Genomic DNA, 16,871 nt, shown 5'->3' on the forward strand with positions numbered 1-16,871 from the left:
AAGGTTTATATTCACAACTGATACTGTTCCCAACCAAAGCTGTGAGCTGAGCATTACCTGTTACTGATATCCACTGTGCAACTGGGGACTCCTCCTCTTTTTCCTAGGGACACAACGGTTTTCAGTGCTCCTCATCTACTAGCATCACTGGAATTTCACTTTATCCTACTTCAGAAAAAATCAAGTTCTCTAATACAATATCTAGTACTATGACTTCAGAATAAAAAAAAAATAAAACACCCAGAAAAACACTGTAGATTAAACAGAAAGATACGATAGGACTAGAAAAATAATACTTCCTCCTGACTGCTCTGTCTTCCTTTCTAAGATGGCCATTCTCTTTGTGAGAAAAAAAAAAAAAAAAATTATCTATTTGAATAAGCAAATAGTGGAGAGGCACAGTTGGCCTTCTGTGCATATAAGTGGTCTAGTTGAGCAAGAAATGTTTCAAAGACCTTGAGTGCAAGTCTTTGTTTATTGAGAATAAGCAATCAATCAGTCAGAGCACACAACAAGACCTTGTTCAAACAATGGATAATGATGAGTGCCTTAGTCACACAGCTGAGATTGGACAAGCAAGCCTGACATTACCCACAAAAAAGGCAATGTCAACAGCATAAAAGTCACAGAATAGGAGAGTTCAGGGAGGTCCCAAGCACAGGAATGTTAACATACATTGAAATGGACGGCAGGCTTTCTTGACATTTCTCTTAAACAAAAAGTTTATTTTTTAAAACTATCAAAATTGGCCTTGGAAACTAGTTTAAATAAATCCTCTACATTCAAAAGAACTATGACTTAAGGCCCACTTCTGTTAGATTAATTTCATGAGATTAATAGTATCAAGATTATTTTTTCTTCCTGTATGTATTTGTATATGTTTTCCAGATTTCATTTACAGCAATTGCCCCTGTTTATAAGTTTCACTGAAAGCAGGCCAAATGTGAACAGCACAGAAGAGAAACAGTCCACATCATTAAGAAAAAATTAATGGAAAATCTGGTGCAAAACAAGAACTAATTATTCAGTGAAATACGTCTCTTTCCACATCTCTTTCCAGCAGTTTTTCAAATACAGTTTTCTCTGTATTTCAAATGAAATTCTAAGAACTCACAAATTTGTAGCTGGTAGATCCTGACAGTCTCCTGATTACACAGTGATGGATGAACTTGCACTATTTACACAAGAATGGGGGGGATGTCTGGTGAGAGAAGAGAGACCAGATATGCAGAACAATTTCACATCCTTGAGTTAATGAACAATAACAAGATGAGAATGTCATTTGTTTCATCAGCCTGCAAAATATATTTCAAAACAGATCTTGGTTCAACATAAAATGTATGGATCTGCTTTACTCACTGTTAACTACAAATCTTAGCACATGTAGTCTTCATTCTCCCACATTTTCCTGAAAGTTAGTAGAGAACTTCAGATTAGCAAAACTATTTGGGTGTGAGGGTTTGCAAGACCATAAGACTGTGTCAGCTGTCATGTAAGACACCAATTGATAAGCCAGGCTGTTACTGCTAACCATTTCTGCACTGCATGCCAAGAGTCCATTCCTCAAACCATTAGCTGGTCATGTAAGCTGATTTTCTTGAGACCTTGCAGAACTTTTCTGTTAATTTTTTTTTTGTTGTTGTTATGTGGCTGCTGAAACTCATTTATTTAAAAAGAAAAAAAAAAAAGTTAACCAAGAACTTACTTGTTGCCAATGGAAATTATCTGAAAATAATCTAGAATATAACATGTTTTTATTTTTTTTCTTTTTCTTTTTTTTTTTTTGATAAATTGAGCATTCCTCTGGCTACAGAAACAGAGGGCATTGCATCTCCATAAATAAGCATGTCTTATCTCATTTATTTTCACATATACAAGAGAGACAAATGCTGGAAATGGAAGTCTGAGGTATATTTCACAGCAGACAGAACCAGGATGCACTTCCCTCTCCTGTGCTGCACTTGGACAAGGCCCCTCCTTCAGCCGCTGTTATGGCTATGAAACATTCATTTTGCTCAGGTAGAAAAGAATTAAATTACAGATTGACCACTGCATTCAACTGCTCCTTTTGCCCAACTGGGAAAACACTGTGCTGAATTTTAAATGAAGTGGCTTTGGTAGACTTTCAGAGTGTGAACTGTTTGATGCCCTCTGCACCCCAGGGACTGCACAAAGGCAACAGGTTTTTGGCTGCTTGAGATTTCAGTGGCTAGAGGGGCAAAACCAATGAAAACGGACTCTGTGCTTTGTTAATTTTCCTCCATTTAGAAAAATATATATATGCACATGAGGAAGCTACTACATATGATAGAGTCTAGGGAATTTCTTGTTAACTATATACTGTCCTTCAGTTTCTTTGAAGCATTGTATAGATTGAAAGACAGAAATATACACTTACAAGGGGTTCCTATTCACTCAAGAACTATGGCTACTTTTTCCGAGACTTTGTCTAAGGGGGCTTTTTTATTCTAAGCTTTTTTATTATTATTCTAAGGTATAAGAGTAGTTTTGGTGAGATACGCTTAATCTGATCCATAATCAGCTGTCTGAGAATTTTCCACAAAGATGAAAGAAAACTATGGCTAAAATACTTTCAGTTTCAGACCTCTCTTTTTTTCTCATCTGGTTATAGGGCTTTCCCAAAAGATTAGCATGACACACTCTAGCAAGCAGGTAACCTACAACAGGGCAGATGAAAATTTGGATGCACTGTCACATTCTAAAGGTAGTGGACAAAAGTTCATAGTCAAAGAGGTTGCTAGTTGTGTTCCTGGTTGAAGGTTGTGTTCCTGAACCAAAGGGGAGCTGACACTAATATCTCCAACAGTGTGCAGGGATGAAGGAATGGGAAAGCGTGTGGCTGGCACCAGCTGAAGGGAAGACTTTCCTCTCTGCCCTGGGGATGGAAATGCTCCTTGTAGCAGTGCAGGCTGGGGAGTGACTTCCTAGCTAACAGCTTTGCAAGAGAAGCCTGGGCAAAGCGTGCAGGATATGTCATACTATGCTACATTAGCAAAAAAGCATAGCCAAAAAGACAAAGGAATGACTGCTTCTTCCTGTCACTTGAGAGGTTGCATAGGTGTCCAGTTTGGTGCTTACCAGTAGAAGAGTTATATTTTGCAAACTGTAAAGAGTCCTGAAAAATACCATTTAGTTGGGGGCTGGAGCAGACAACATTCAAGGAGAGGCTGGTGGAACATGTTTGTTCAAAGTAGAGACAAGAATGGCATGGGAGAACCTAATTGCAGTCTTACGCTACAGAACAAGAGGTAATCACAAGGGTGGAACCAAACTCTTCTCTGAGGTGCTCAGCAAGAGGCAATAGTCACAACAAGTTGCAGCAAGACAAGTTCTAATTGGACACAATGGTGGAAAAAAAAAAAAAAAAAACAGACTGAGAGTGATTAAGTACTGGAAGGGGTTGTCCAGGGGTGTGGTGGAATCTCAGTCTTGGGAGATTTTTGAAACTTGACTGGACAAGGTCCTGAGCAACCTGATTTAAATCTGAATTATGCTTGCTTTGAGTTGGACTAGATGACCTCTGGAGGTCTCTTCCAATTTTCATTATTCTATGATTCTATGATTGCTAAATCTCTTTAACCCAATCTCATTCTTGTGGGCATAGACATCTTAGAAAGACAGAGATGGACTGTGGTCCTTCTGTCATGCCATCTGAAAGCACAAGAGATGGTCACCTCCAGGAGGCTGGGTACAGTAGCAGCATGCAGCAAAACCTTCTGGAGAATCAGACAGTGCACTTATACATATCCAACCTCTTGTGAAGTGCACTGTGAAAAGCACTGAATATTGTTAGAGTTTGTGTTGAGCCCAGAAGAGTTTACTATTTGCTAAAAGAAGACAGCAAAGCAGTTTGCCCAGAAGACCTGTGTTCTTGGAGCCTGTCCTGATGTCACAAGTTTCTTTCAATAACTCACTGAATCTCACTGGGAAGTCAGAATGAGACTGTCTTCATTATTACTCAGAGTGCAACCCGGTGAGGTCTAAGTCCTTGGACAGCTTTATAATATAAATATTTATTAATCTGAGTTACTATAATAGCATAGCGATTTACAGTCTGTGAGAATAGCTCTCTTTTGGCCTCCTCCCTGCAATTTTCTACAACTGGAAGTTGTTCTTTCCTTCACATCGCCTCACTGCCCTCTGAACTCCCCTTCACCTCTGTCCATCCTTCCTGTACAACTGGCCTTAGACTCTAACCTCAGTTCACTTCTCCACCCTGCTACTGCTTCATGCACTCCTTCCTCAGAGCAGCTGGTCTGAGAGAGCACTCATTTGGCATTTGTATGGATTTCACATGTTGACTGTCACTCCTATCATTCTTGGTACCACTTTCTGCATTGTTTTGCTTTGTCTGTTTAGATTTTGCATCAGACCAGGTGCTCAGATATTCATGGGAATGGGTATGGTGGAAAAAAAAATTATAGCATATGGCATTTTAGAGCATAACAGGAACTTCATAACATCGCCGTGAATGTCTAGGGAGTTAGGTGAGTGCAAACTTCAGGAATTCACAGGGCCAGGCAAGAACCCATGGAGTAGAAGCAATGAGATATATTTGTAAATATAGTAAATTGCCCTTTTGTTGAACTGGCCTTATGCTGTCCCTCTGCTCGTGCATGGCAGCACCAAACAGAAGGGGTTCATCTTGGCTTGAAGAGGAATGAAGAAAGCTCTCCCTTCTGCAAGATGCAGGGACTGGCACAAGTTTATTCATCTTTCTCATACAGTGTACTCCACTAACACACAATCAAATGCTACTCTCTTTGATTAGAGGGTTTTCTTACTGCTTTTAAAGGAAAAGAAACCACAGCTGATTAGTCAACATTAAGTTTGTGGAGTTACCTCTTAATTGGCAAAAAGATAAAAGCAGCAGTCCTGTGAGTCCCCAGATTAATGCAGCCTAGCAGATTAGAGCATCACAGCTGTGACTGATGTACATTGGGATAGCCCTGAGTTTCAGATGAAGCTTTCTGCATGATGGAGATATTCAGAAATTTTCTCTTTCGATTTTCCTGGTCTTCCATGATGGGAGAGATTACTTTGCAATGTGCCAAGGCACTACCACAGTCTGTCCCTTTCCTTTCCCTATCCACTTATTATTTGGTTATGACAATTTTATTCTCTGGCCAAAATCATGTGAAATCATCTACCTCTTCATACACCACAGCAAGAAAACACCCAGACACATGCTTGTCATGTATACACACAGACACAGGCATACACAGAGAGGATGAATATATAAGTCTCATCTTCTTAGGAAATCTAGCTAAACAAATTATAACAAAGAGATGGAGCAGAGAGGTAGATTTACTAATCAAACAGGTTGTTGGGGGTGCTTTTTGTATAAGTAGATTTGTGGATTTGTGACACATAATAGTACTTGCTTTTGGGCAACAGGACATTTCCAACACTCATACCTCTACTCGTGTTTTCAACTATTGTACAGCACATGTACATCACTACCAAAGCTCAGGCATTTCTCATTTTGAGTCCAGGTTTCCAGTGAAGATGGCAATACATAAATACAATCATTTAAACTGCTTTACACAGTCCATGAATGTAATCAATTGTACTTTGCACCTATCAGTCTGTCAGTTGTTATAATCACAGCAACTTTTGAACAATAAACCTCTAAAAACATCCATCTTGTAGGTTTTGAAATAAATACAACAGGATGTTAATAAACTCCAGGGGAAAAAAAAAAAAAATCATGTTTCAAACTCCTACACATGTTCACAGTTGTATTTTTAGGTTGTATATAATAGACAGCAATCTTTGTTTGGAAGCCAACACACACTTCCCCAGTGAACTGCAGGATACACATAAATAATCAGGGCTGGAGAAAGGTCATCACAGGGCTAGAACTGGGGTTAGCAACAGCACCATGCAAACTGATTGTTGAGAAAGCCTTAAGCAAAGCAAATCAAGCTAAGTGCAACGTGATTGACTGTGCTGAAAGCTAAAAAGACTTAATCTTAAGGATGATCCAACCTTGAACTTTATCATTCAACAAATTTTATTAACAATTGACATCTACTGGAAGAAGTTACACAGTTGAGCTATAGCTCAAGGGAATAAGAATATGAATAAAAACTGAAGAGTATTTAATAAGGTCCAAGGACCACCAGCTGAGTTCGCAGGAATCAATAATTAAGATCTTGGTCCCAAAGTCTCCTTATTGCTGCAGTAGACATCATATTAGTGGTATATGTTGACTTGTAATTCAGCATTCCTGAAAATGTTTCCCTCAACTTTTGGAACATAAAAAGTTGTTCATCAGCACAAAGCAGAGTATGCCAAGAGTCACTGCTTGTCAGGAGGAAAGGTAGCACGGGAGAGAGCAGGAAAATCAGAGGTGTTACACACTTTGCAACTGAATTATTATATAGACACAGATTCCCAATACTGATGAGGAAACTAAGCTCCCTGATTTCCTGATGGATTCCTAAATATCCTAGAAAATCCCTCAGGGACAACTGTAAAATGCAGTTACTCCACAACTGAACTGTAACTCAGCAGACTGAGTTTTAAATCTCACTCCAATCCATCCACAAAGTCTGCTTCCTATCTGAAATTTCTTCTGTATGTTCCACATCAAGGAAATATATTTGTTTATTTTTCTTTTCTCTCAAAAGTTTCCTGTAAAGCAGATAAGGCATCTTGCTTTGAATTCTGATGACATTTTTAATTAATACTGCATACTCAATCTTGTCTTAACATTCTTTTTGGTTTGGGTTTTTTAATTCTGGTCTGGGAGTTATATTTGATGGGATGCAACAGTTGTACAATAATACTGATTAAAGAAGCTCACTATTACAGGAATGTTATGAAACTTAGTTCACTGACGTTTGTAAAAAGCATTTCCCAATCTTAAATGAAAACCCTTTCATTTTAAGTAAAAACTAGTTATTAGGAGAAGAAAATGGAAGAACATCATATGAAATAATTTGTAGGAAAAACTACAAAACAGAGGATCTGTGAAAAGCTTAGCTAGATGAGGACCCATTTGTAGCTCCTTTAACAGAATTAGAGAGGCTAAGTACCATATGCTGGAGCGTGATCTCATTTACCTGAACTGCACTGATGGGAACTAAGTTACTCCTGATTTACACCAACATAAACAAGACCAGAATCAAAGTCAAGCAGGAGCCCTAAGGGTATGCTTACAATGGGAAGAAAAGGAAAGAGCTCCACACTAGACAAACCCACCAGCCCAGGGGGATTCCTGGTTTGAACTGCTTGCTGTATGACAATCACCAGTCCTCTGGCAAAACTGCCGCTTGGTGCATATGAATCCTTTCACTCATGAATAAAAATATTTCTCTTCCACAGAGAATATATGAAGTCAGTGTTTGGGATGGGGTTGGTATGCAGTCATGGTCAGAAAAATGATCTGATAAAAGCAACTCCTCCTTCCTTATTGATCAGTCTCATAGTCTCATTTCCTTCCCTTTTATTTTATTCTTTTATTTTTTTTACATCCCCAGCAATGCAATGCTCGTGGTGAAACTTCATTTGCAGGCTACACAGGAGCTGCAGGACTTGCAATGGAGTTACAGCACACCTAGATGTGAAGAACAGGACTGGATTTGAAGGTGCACTTGCAGTTCTTGAATAAAAATTCAGTCTGCATGTGTCCAATGGAAAGGTCAGTCAGAAATAGACATGTATGCCTGCAAAACACTTTCTAGGGTGACTTAAAAGTATATTCAGTGCCATAAAGGACAGAAGTTATTCAGGAGCTGTGTGGAACAGTAAGCAAGCCCCAGTGGACAACGTTTGCAAGGAAGCTTACAGTCCATGCAGATCAAGCTGCTTTCTGAAGGCACTGTTACTTTGGACACAGCTGCCATCTCAGCATTTAATCTGCAGTTTTCATGTGAGTATACATTTAATTCTTGTCACCTGTAGTAACTACCTGCCTCACATTGCGTAGAGATAGACGAAGTCCCCGTGCAGCTTTTCTGCCTCATGCTCCAGAACTCCATTTTGGGGCTGAGACTACAGAGCATTCTACGAGTATACCCAAACTGATTCATCCAAAAAGTACACCAGAAATCTGGGGCAAAGCCAAGTAATAAAGGCAGATCTGCAAAGATCTGTTCAAGTATCCCTATTACAGGGCCATTATTCTTCTCCAAAAACTGCCAAAAAATTGAGGCTGTATTTCAGATGCCTGACAACTGTTGTATCCCAAAGAGGATACAACACTGCCTTTTGCAATACAGTAGTTCCCTCAATATCTGTATGTGGCCGAGAAAAGTATTTCCTAATTCTGCCTATTGCACCTGCAACACTGACTTCAGTTCCTCTGCCAGCAGAGTAACCAGCTGGGGAGGAGCAACAAGGGAGTGCCATAGCAGAGACTGAGTCATAAGACTAAGACCAAAGCAGGATTCCCTACTTGCCGTAATTTGGTTTTCTCTAAGTTAAAATGAAATCCTTTTTCCTTTCACTCTTCTTTTTATATTAGTTATTTATTTTCTAATGCAGTAATCTTAGGTTCAGGTTCAACCTGCAATAGAGATGGAACAGTCAGCACACAAGCAGTCCCAAAACTGAACAGCCTGTCTGGAGACAGGAAGTCCACATTGTTCCCATTGGGTTATAAAGTAAGTTTTCCAACTCTTTCAGCATTTGGGTTTACTTGTTAGTTTTTTCTTTTTCCTAAAACTTCCCCAGTTTATCCTCCCTGAACTGTGAATACAACTGAATATTATATCCCTGAAATTAACATACAAAAGCCTGGTACAGGGCCTATACTCCTGCTTACATAAAGACCATGTTAGTGCTGTTGCCAAGGGCTCAACCCAGGAGCAGTCATCCTATATCTCCCTTAGTTGTCTTCAGAGTGACTGCTCCTGGACAATCCCTCTTCTAGTACGCTTGGCTTCTAGTCTTTCTTCCAAAATAAAGTTGCCTGTTTCCAACTGCTTGTATGCTTTCTTATTCTTAGTTGGTGTTTTCCCAGACCCTGAGCTCTCTGCATCCTTTATTAGCGATAATTTAATTTTTTCTTCAGAATAAGCATAACCAGAATGGGGCAGGAATTAATCCCTGCAGGAGCACAACAGAGGTATCTTTGCCTGGTAACAATTTTTCACTTACAGTTGTAATTTGAAACCTAGTAATCAAGCATAATAATTTTGTACCTTTCTCCTATCTTCATCAAAATGTAATTGGGTACTAAGCAACACACATTTGAGAAATCTATCAAACAAAATTGTAATCTTATTTAAAAAGTGATTTTGAGAAGATTTCCAGGCTTCCAATCCATGCTGACTACATTAATTGCATTATTACCCCTGTTTATTTGTTAATTGATGCACTCTAAAAAGTTCACCTGGTATTGAAGTCAGGCATTAAGTAACCTAAACCTTTAAACATTGAGAAATGGTACTTAAATAGCATTTTAAAATATTTTAAATCTTGCAGTCCTTCAAAACTTTCCCAGCAGACTGACACATCTATAAATATCACTGGTGATTGAAAAATCTCTTCAGCCTCAGTTTCTTAAAATCTCAGATATGTGTCATGAGTTCATAAAAGCCAAACACAGTAACTACTCTCCCTTACCATTTCTTAAATTTCACCAATATGGACAAATACTTTTTTTTTCCTCCTGTGCCTTTTTTTTTGTCAATGATATCAGTACCATCTCCTGTATTAATAGACCAACAACATTTTTTAGGATTCTTTTTGTTATGAAAGTGACTAACTTTCTCCCAGCCCTTAACTGTACTAGTCATTGATTTTTCCTTTTCTGATTTTTCTTCCCTTACCAATTTTCTATAACTTTAAACATCTACTTTGTATTCATTGATATCAGCTTATTCATTACTAAATACTATTCTGTTTATGAAGTTATCTAACTGCTTCTGTGCTCTTTTGTACATCCTGAAGTTTTTTAGTTTGTTTGTTTAAGACACGGACTTCTTTCTAAATTGTAGAAATGTCTTTTGGAGTATCTAATATTTTTCTTAAATCCCCCAGTTCTTTTCTACATTAGCCCTTTTTACAAATGAAGAACATTCACAAGTGCATGTCACAGTGCATATATCGCTAGTCATTTAACCTATACTTCTAATTGCAGTAGTAAAATGTCCTTTTATATCTCATTGCTCACACTGAAGTCAGTCATGATAACACAATGTATTTTCCTTTATAAAAAAGTACTCAGTAAGCTCTCCAAGAACTCCAAACCTTCTCTGATACGCCATGCTACCTTATTTATCCTTACACTGAAGTTTCCTGTTCTTTATTTGCTAGACCCATATACTACTGTGTTGGAATCAAGGCAGTAGCAAGAAAGAGACAGATTTGTATCTTTCTTACTTGTAATTTGCCACAATCCTCTTACTTTCCACCTTTTGCTCTTTGTTTGTGGAGTTCTCTTCAGGTGAAGCCAATTGTTATCAACACAAATACTCAGAGAAAGCCAGACAGCTTCCTTACATATCTTGCTTACTTTTCACAATAATCTTTCTTTGTATCTAAGGTGTGATACACTGTGGCTCTGATTACATTAGCACAGCTATAAATCTATTTGTTTAAATGGAGTTTTCCCTCACATTATACAAATGTCAGAGCAGACAGCCCCATAATTTCATAGCACAGCAACTCACTTTAGCTAAAATAGGTTTGTATTATTATTTTGTAAAAATCAGACGCTTTCATTCTGACCTAGATAAGTATCTCTTCCCCCTCCCTCCTTAAGACAACTATGAAAATGAGATTGTAAATCTCCTATGGAGAAGAGACTTGGACAAATCAATAATTTATGTTATGATTTTGAGAGACTTTCACCTTGAGGAAGTGCCAGCCCTACCGTAATTCTGTAGATCTTGTTTGAAAATGTTTTCCATTACTAATCGAGAGAACCTTTTTTTTTTTCTTATTATTATTTATACAAGGCTTCTTTGATTTCCAGTGTGTGACACTTCAGAATGAAAATGGTGTCTGCATTAATTAAAAACAAAGATGAGGACTCTTACTTTCCTCCCCCCCTGCACTTAAAATCCAAGTAAAACGCTGGCAGGCAACACTCAGCATGTAGCGCTCTACTTCCAACCATGAGCCCCTTTTATAGATTTCTGTCATTCCAGCTGCTCCTGGCTAAAATCAGTGGTTGTAACAGAAAACCCATTTTCTGTTCTTCCCAGTAGTTGGGAAGAAAAATGAGCAGACAGTTAAGAGCCTAACAGGGGATAGGTACACGTGGCAATTAAATAAGCCTTCTACAGAGCTCAGGCAGAGAGCACGTCAGCCATCCAGCTCCTACACAAGACCATGGCAGTGTAAGGTGCATGCTGAGGCCTTTGGGGGCATGGGGGGGGGGGAACTTATAAATTTATGCCCAACCATCTTCCTTTCAACATTCAGAGCTTTCTCAAGTGCAGCCTGCCATGTCAATAGCTCACGTCCCCTGAATCTCCCATTGTTTCAAGAAGTCTTCATTATGACTGGTAGCAGCACATTCCAACCACTTGCTTATTTCCTTCCACAGGATCTTGTAGAGATTAGATAAGATTAGCAACAGTCACTGATTCTTGCCCATTACACAACAAGTAAAAAACACTCAGTCTGAGTATTAAACCAACTGCTGAGTAATAGCACGCCTAACTATGCGTGTATAAAATATATACACGAGTGCTCCCAGAACAGTATAATATATATAATGGTATAATAGATAGGTTCTTGTAGAAGTTCCACGTTTCCATTTTGGCCACTGGAGGCAGCTGCGATGTTGCTGAACCCTACCTAGAGACAGCAGAGGACCTTCAGGCCTTCTGGAAGTTGTAGATCCTGTATCTGACTCCTACACACCAACTAAAAATTATTCTCTTACATCTTCTTAGAAAACCAAATCTAAGATGTGTCAGAGGGCTAGGGAGTCTGTCATAATAGGTCAGCATGGAATATGTTTGAGAGAGAGAGAGAATAATTTTTCAGGATTGGATTTTCAGTGTTGCTACCAACTTTGTATCACTGTGGACTCAAACTTTTTTAAACTAAACACCTTGTAGAATAATTTTTACAGACTTTTGGGATGAAATTACTGGCTTTGTGCAGACATTTGCCTACTACTCCAAAAACCCCTTTTCACAGTTCACTATTACCACTATGCAAATAAAGCGACATATTCACCTATTTTTGATCACAATCTGAAGAAACCATTATTTATGGAAAGTGATGGGCAAAAAGGAGGAGGAGAAGGAGAGGGAAAGGGAAAAAAGAAAAACACATACACGCCCCATTTAACTTCCTCAGACTTCCCAGATCTTGACATAGCTTTATGTTATGGTTTTGCATCACTAACATGTCAGGACATCACGTCACACAGGGCACAGATCTAAAACAAAATCCAGAAATATATTTAATCAGAACACAAAACATTTTTATTTAAATATTCTCATTTTCATTCACAATTAAAAGCACTGTAAGTAATGGATGAACAGATAGGATTGCAAAGAACTTCATGCTCCCCGATCAGTTTAAGATTATTTAACCCTTATCTCAAGGTAAAAAAGAATAACTATTAGCTTTTTAATAACATCAAAAAAAATGATCAAAACTCCTGATACACACCAAGAGTTATACAGGGAAGGATAATCCCATTTAAAATAATAAATTAATTTTAGAATCCTCAAAGCTCTAAATATTCATATGTAGAAACAGGGAACTACATAGCTCAGACTTCTTCCTAACTCCTAGTCTCACTTACTCCAACCCCTTTCTCATCCTTGAATTTTTTTTTCCTTTTTCCTTGCCTCCCCTCAACCTCACAAAGCAGTTGATATATTCACGTATTTACACAGCATTCATGGCAGCAACTCTGTAAGTAATACAAACTGATGAATATGTAACATGATCTTAAAAAATGCATGTGAATTATGCAAAAGCATCAATTTAATAAGTATTTTCATTTTGTCCCTGTATTGTATTGAAGGGTCAGTTTCTTTAACAAAAGGCATCAGAATAAATCACTTCTGTTCTGCAACCTAAATAATTCAGCTGGCTAAACAAGAAGAATTATTTGAAATTAGTCAAAGCACTGTAATTCTTCTAACATAGAATGGGATGTGGTGTGCCTTTTAAAATGCCAGGACATCCAGTACATTTTGGTAGGCCATCAGAGGTCTTAATTGTGAAATAAAAAGTAAGCTTCCATCTTAGCAGCTAGCAAACAGAACTTTTTAAGAACCTTTACTGCATCTAGAAGATTGTCATAACAATTATTCATTTTGATTTCTGGAACTGAAGTGATCGTGTTAATATTTTGCAGGATGTAAAAACAAAAAACGTGCCAACATTTATCATGCCTTTGTCATTTCGCTTGCTCATTATCATAAAAGTGTTTTTTTGTGCAGACACTTTAAGGGTGAGAGAGATGGGCTTTCATTTGTGCAGTGGTGCACAATGAATATTGATATAGGAACCTACAGGTATACTAGAAACACTCATTCTGAAACCTCACAGATTGCTGCCTTCGGGTATCGCCTATTATATCAACTGCCAGTCATTGTGGCAAGATGGACAATACCATGTAAGTTGGGCAGATATCTCAAAACTTCAGCATTTACAAACATTAACTTTCAGAAGCAGTACTCAGTGCAAAATCTGAAAAATTATATTTGCATGAAACTCTTCAAATAATTTTGAACAGATGCATTCCTAATAAATCTCAGCTATGTTTCTTTGGAAGCAATTAAACAAAGCTGGTGTAAAAAAATAATCTGTTGATGTTGATTTTTTTCTCTTCCAACTAGTAATTCAACTCCAAAAGTTTCACTGCTGTTTTTATAATGAATGCTTTTTTTTTTCACCTGGGTCATTTCCTAACCATGTGAAAGTTCTGTCTCACTTTTTGTCTTCAGCAGTTTGAAAACTTTAGAGAAATCATTAATATTAAGAAGAATGCAAAGGATGATAGTTTTCTCATCTTGTCTTTGTTTCTCTTTTCCTCTGGGCCACATAAGGATGTTCAAGTCAGCAGAGACAGTGTTGCTCTTTAAAAAAAAAACTGCTGATTTAATATTTAGTAGGTGATGGATTCCACCTCGACAATCAGACTCAGGAATAAAAATAGTCTGAATCCCACTCAGTGCCATGCACAAATCCATAGATAGAAATCCAAAGTATTGTACAGCACAACATTTCCTGCTCGGTGAGATAGAGACAAGCAGCTGTGATTCCCTATATATACACATATATTCTGAGCTGATGCCTGTCAAACCAGCCCCTGGTTAAGTGGCAAGCATAATATAGCTTCCTTTCCCTAGAGGTAACTGTCCTCATTACTGAAGCGAATGAACCCCTAGGTGTATAATAGAATCTTCTTTAAAATATTCATCATATGACAGCTGATATTTCAGCCATATTTGGCTGGAATGTTACATTTTGGGGAATTTAGGACTCCATAGTTAATTAACATAGTATTTTGCTCACCATCTGATATTTTTTTATCACAAATCATTAAACATTCATGTTAGCATGTAACTTGTTACTCTCCTATTCTTTCCTGAGCGGGGTGTGCAGATGAGGGTTTCCCTACTGCAGCAATGTCCATTAAAACATCTGGACTAGCAAGGCTGAAACTTTCCACTTTCACTCAGCCAGAAAACACTGACTTCTCCAAGGTGAGTCACATCATCCAGCATCGCTCAGTTTCCTTCACACTTCTCAGAATTAACACTGCAGGCTGCAAAAACCTGCCTCTGCCAGCAGGTCTCAGAAAGACCATGGGTAAGCAGCGAGAAATAAAACGGGCCAGAATACTTCATCAGAAATCAGAACAAAGCATCTATGTAAGGAGAGAAAGGGAAATGCAGTGACAAGTTATTCAGCCGAAACATTTCCATTCTCCAACACCAAATATTCCTTTTCATACTGTCTCTATTCTTACTTCTTTCTTAAAATAATACTGCAAATTTCCCTGTCTCCTCCTCCCATTTTTTTCCCTCCACGTTCCTAATTGCAGCCACAGACTTCGAGAGGTCCTTTTCTACCTGCCCCTCCACAGTCCCCGCTCCCAGCACAAGTACCTGCTGCCTCTTCAGTCTAACCTTTCCCAGCTGTTCCCAGTGCTGGTTTCACGTATGGCACATAAGGAAAGTACACAAACAATCTCCGCCAGTGCCAAGGGAGCGGTGTTATTGACTTGCAGGGCTATGCAGGAAGTTTACACAGCACTTGCTCACCTTCTGCAAGCCTTCCCGACATCAGGTGGATCAACAGAGCACTCCAGTGCACCAGTGTTATTTTTAAGTGATTTCTCACATGATTAGGATTGCCCTCCTTTTCCACTTGCTATTCAAACACTGTTGTCAAAAATTTCATCCTTACTCTCATCAGGACTTGTTTGTCATCAGACTCACTCTTTAGTTTTAGTCATTTGCTTATTCTTAATCTACTGATCTCATTATGCTGGTCTAATTAAAATCATTTGCTGACGAATATTGTCAGTAATGTTACAGTCGGTTAAATTAACACTGGCTTAGCCTTAGCTTTTATATCAGCTTAACTATGCAGCACTGATTGATGAGCATTTAAAAGCAAGAATTCCTTTCTTCAGGTCAAAGGCATAAAAGGAAAAGCTGGAGTTATGAATGTGATGCATCAACAAGTATTACCAAAGAAAGTCTGATATAATCTTGCAGAAGACAAACCAAATGCACCCCTCCACAACTTTCCTGCAAGCTGGGTCACCACAGCACAAATGCATTTGGCCCATCCTGTTAAAACAGCAGGAGCAGAGTTTAATATCATGCTCTGAAATTGCTGTTATAAGCAACATATCTTGTTGTCTGACTCTTATTTACTTTTCTGGCATAAACTCAGTATTTCTAGACCACAAGTATTCCTACAGACAAAAATTAATTGCAATATTCATCACCATATATGTCTAAATGATAGGGATGCTGGAGTGTTTTACAGGGAAAACACATCCAATTTTAATGAAGTTCAAAAGAAGAAATGTTTATTTATGGATTAAAGTACACAAAGATCTGCTGCTCATAGCTTCTGAAATCCTGACAGCTTTTTTTTTTTTTTTTTTTTTTTTTTTTTTTTTTTTTAAGAGAGAGAGAGTGCACACGGAAGGGAAGAAACGACTTTGTATCTTGTACTTAGCTGTGGTGAGTGGATCAATGTTCCCAGCAGACAGGCAGAGAGCTCCTGGGTCTTTTGACACTAGTTGAGCACAGATGATATATAACTGAAGTCTGAAGACAAAGTTGCCTCTAAGAGGTTGCCTCTGGTGAAAGGGTGGAGATGTGCTGATAGCCCATCACAGCTGCAGGGGGATGTCTCAACACGTCCTGAGACAGACTGCATATTTCTTTGGGGCTCAGCTTTGCTACTGCTCAAACTTAGTGACATCATGTTAACACTCCTAAAGTCATTCTGGAGAAAAGAAGTGGAGTCCAAATTAGAAGACCATCCTGGAGAAATTTAGTTTCTATTTAGTAGTTTCTGAATAGAAAAAAGCATAATTGAGTATTTAAAATTAAACCCGCTACTTAAGATCTAAGTAAAATCAACTTTAGATAAGATGTGAAGGCCTCAGAGTGACATATAAATTTACCAAAAGTGTGAAAAAATGTAAATGTAGATGAAAAATCCAGCTCTAGAACAGGAGTCCCAGAACTTTCTTCCCCACTTTGCAGCCAACACCTATTGAATGAGAACTGCTGCAGGTCATCTTCTAATGATCCATTACGTGATGGTGCACAAAAGTATTACTAGGAATACTAGCCTCACAGAAATACACTTTCAGCCTGCTTGGACTCAGATGTAGGGAAGAAAGAAAATGCTAACAACATCAATTGCAGCTGTGCATGGCCTTGACT

At 38.3% G+C, this 16,871-nt stretch overlaps 1 long non-coding RNA gene across 2 annotated transcripts in view; it reads right to left on the minus strand.

Moving 5' to 3' along the window:
* LOC106045291 (uncharacterized) overlaps positions 1-16,328 on the minus strand; it is a 41,121-nt gene extending 24,793 nt beyond the window's left edge. Inside the window, exon 1 of one of the 2 annotated variants that reach the window (XR_010829079.1) lies at positions 12,270-16,328. This is a non-coding gene — a long non-coding RNA (uncharacterized lncRNA). Of the gene's footprint in view, positions 1-57; positions 334-12,269 lie in introns of those variants that run through there. The other variant, XR_001212712.3, reaches the window with a different exon arrangement.
* Between the last annotated feature and the right edge of the window lie 543 nt (positions 16,329-16,871).

The sequence above is a fragment of the Anser cygnoides genome, chromosome 2 (assembly GCF_040182565.1).
Source record: "Anser cygnoides isolate HZ-2024a breed goose chromosome 2, Taihu_goose_T2T_genome, whole genome shotgun sequence".
In the NCBI taxonomy this organism is placed as follows: domain Eukaryota; kingdom Metazoa; phylum Chordata; class Aves; order Anseriformes; family Anatidae; genus Anser; species Anser cygnoides.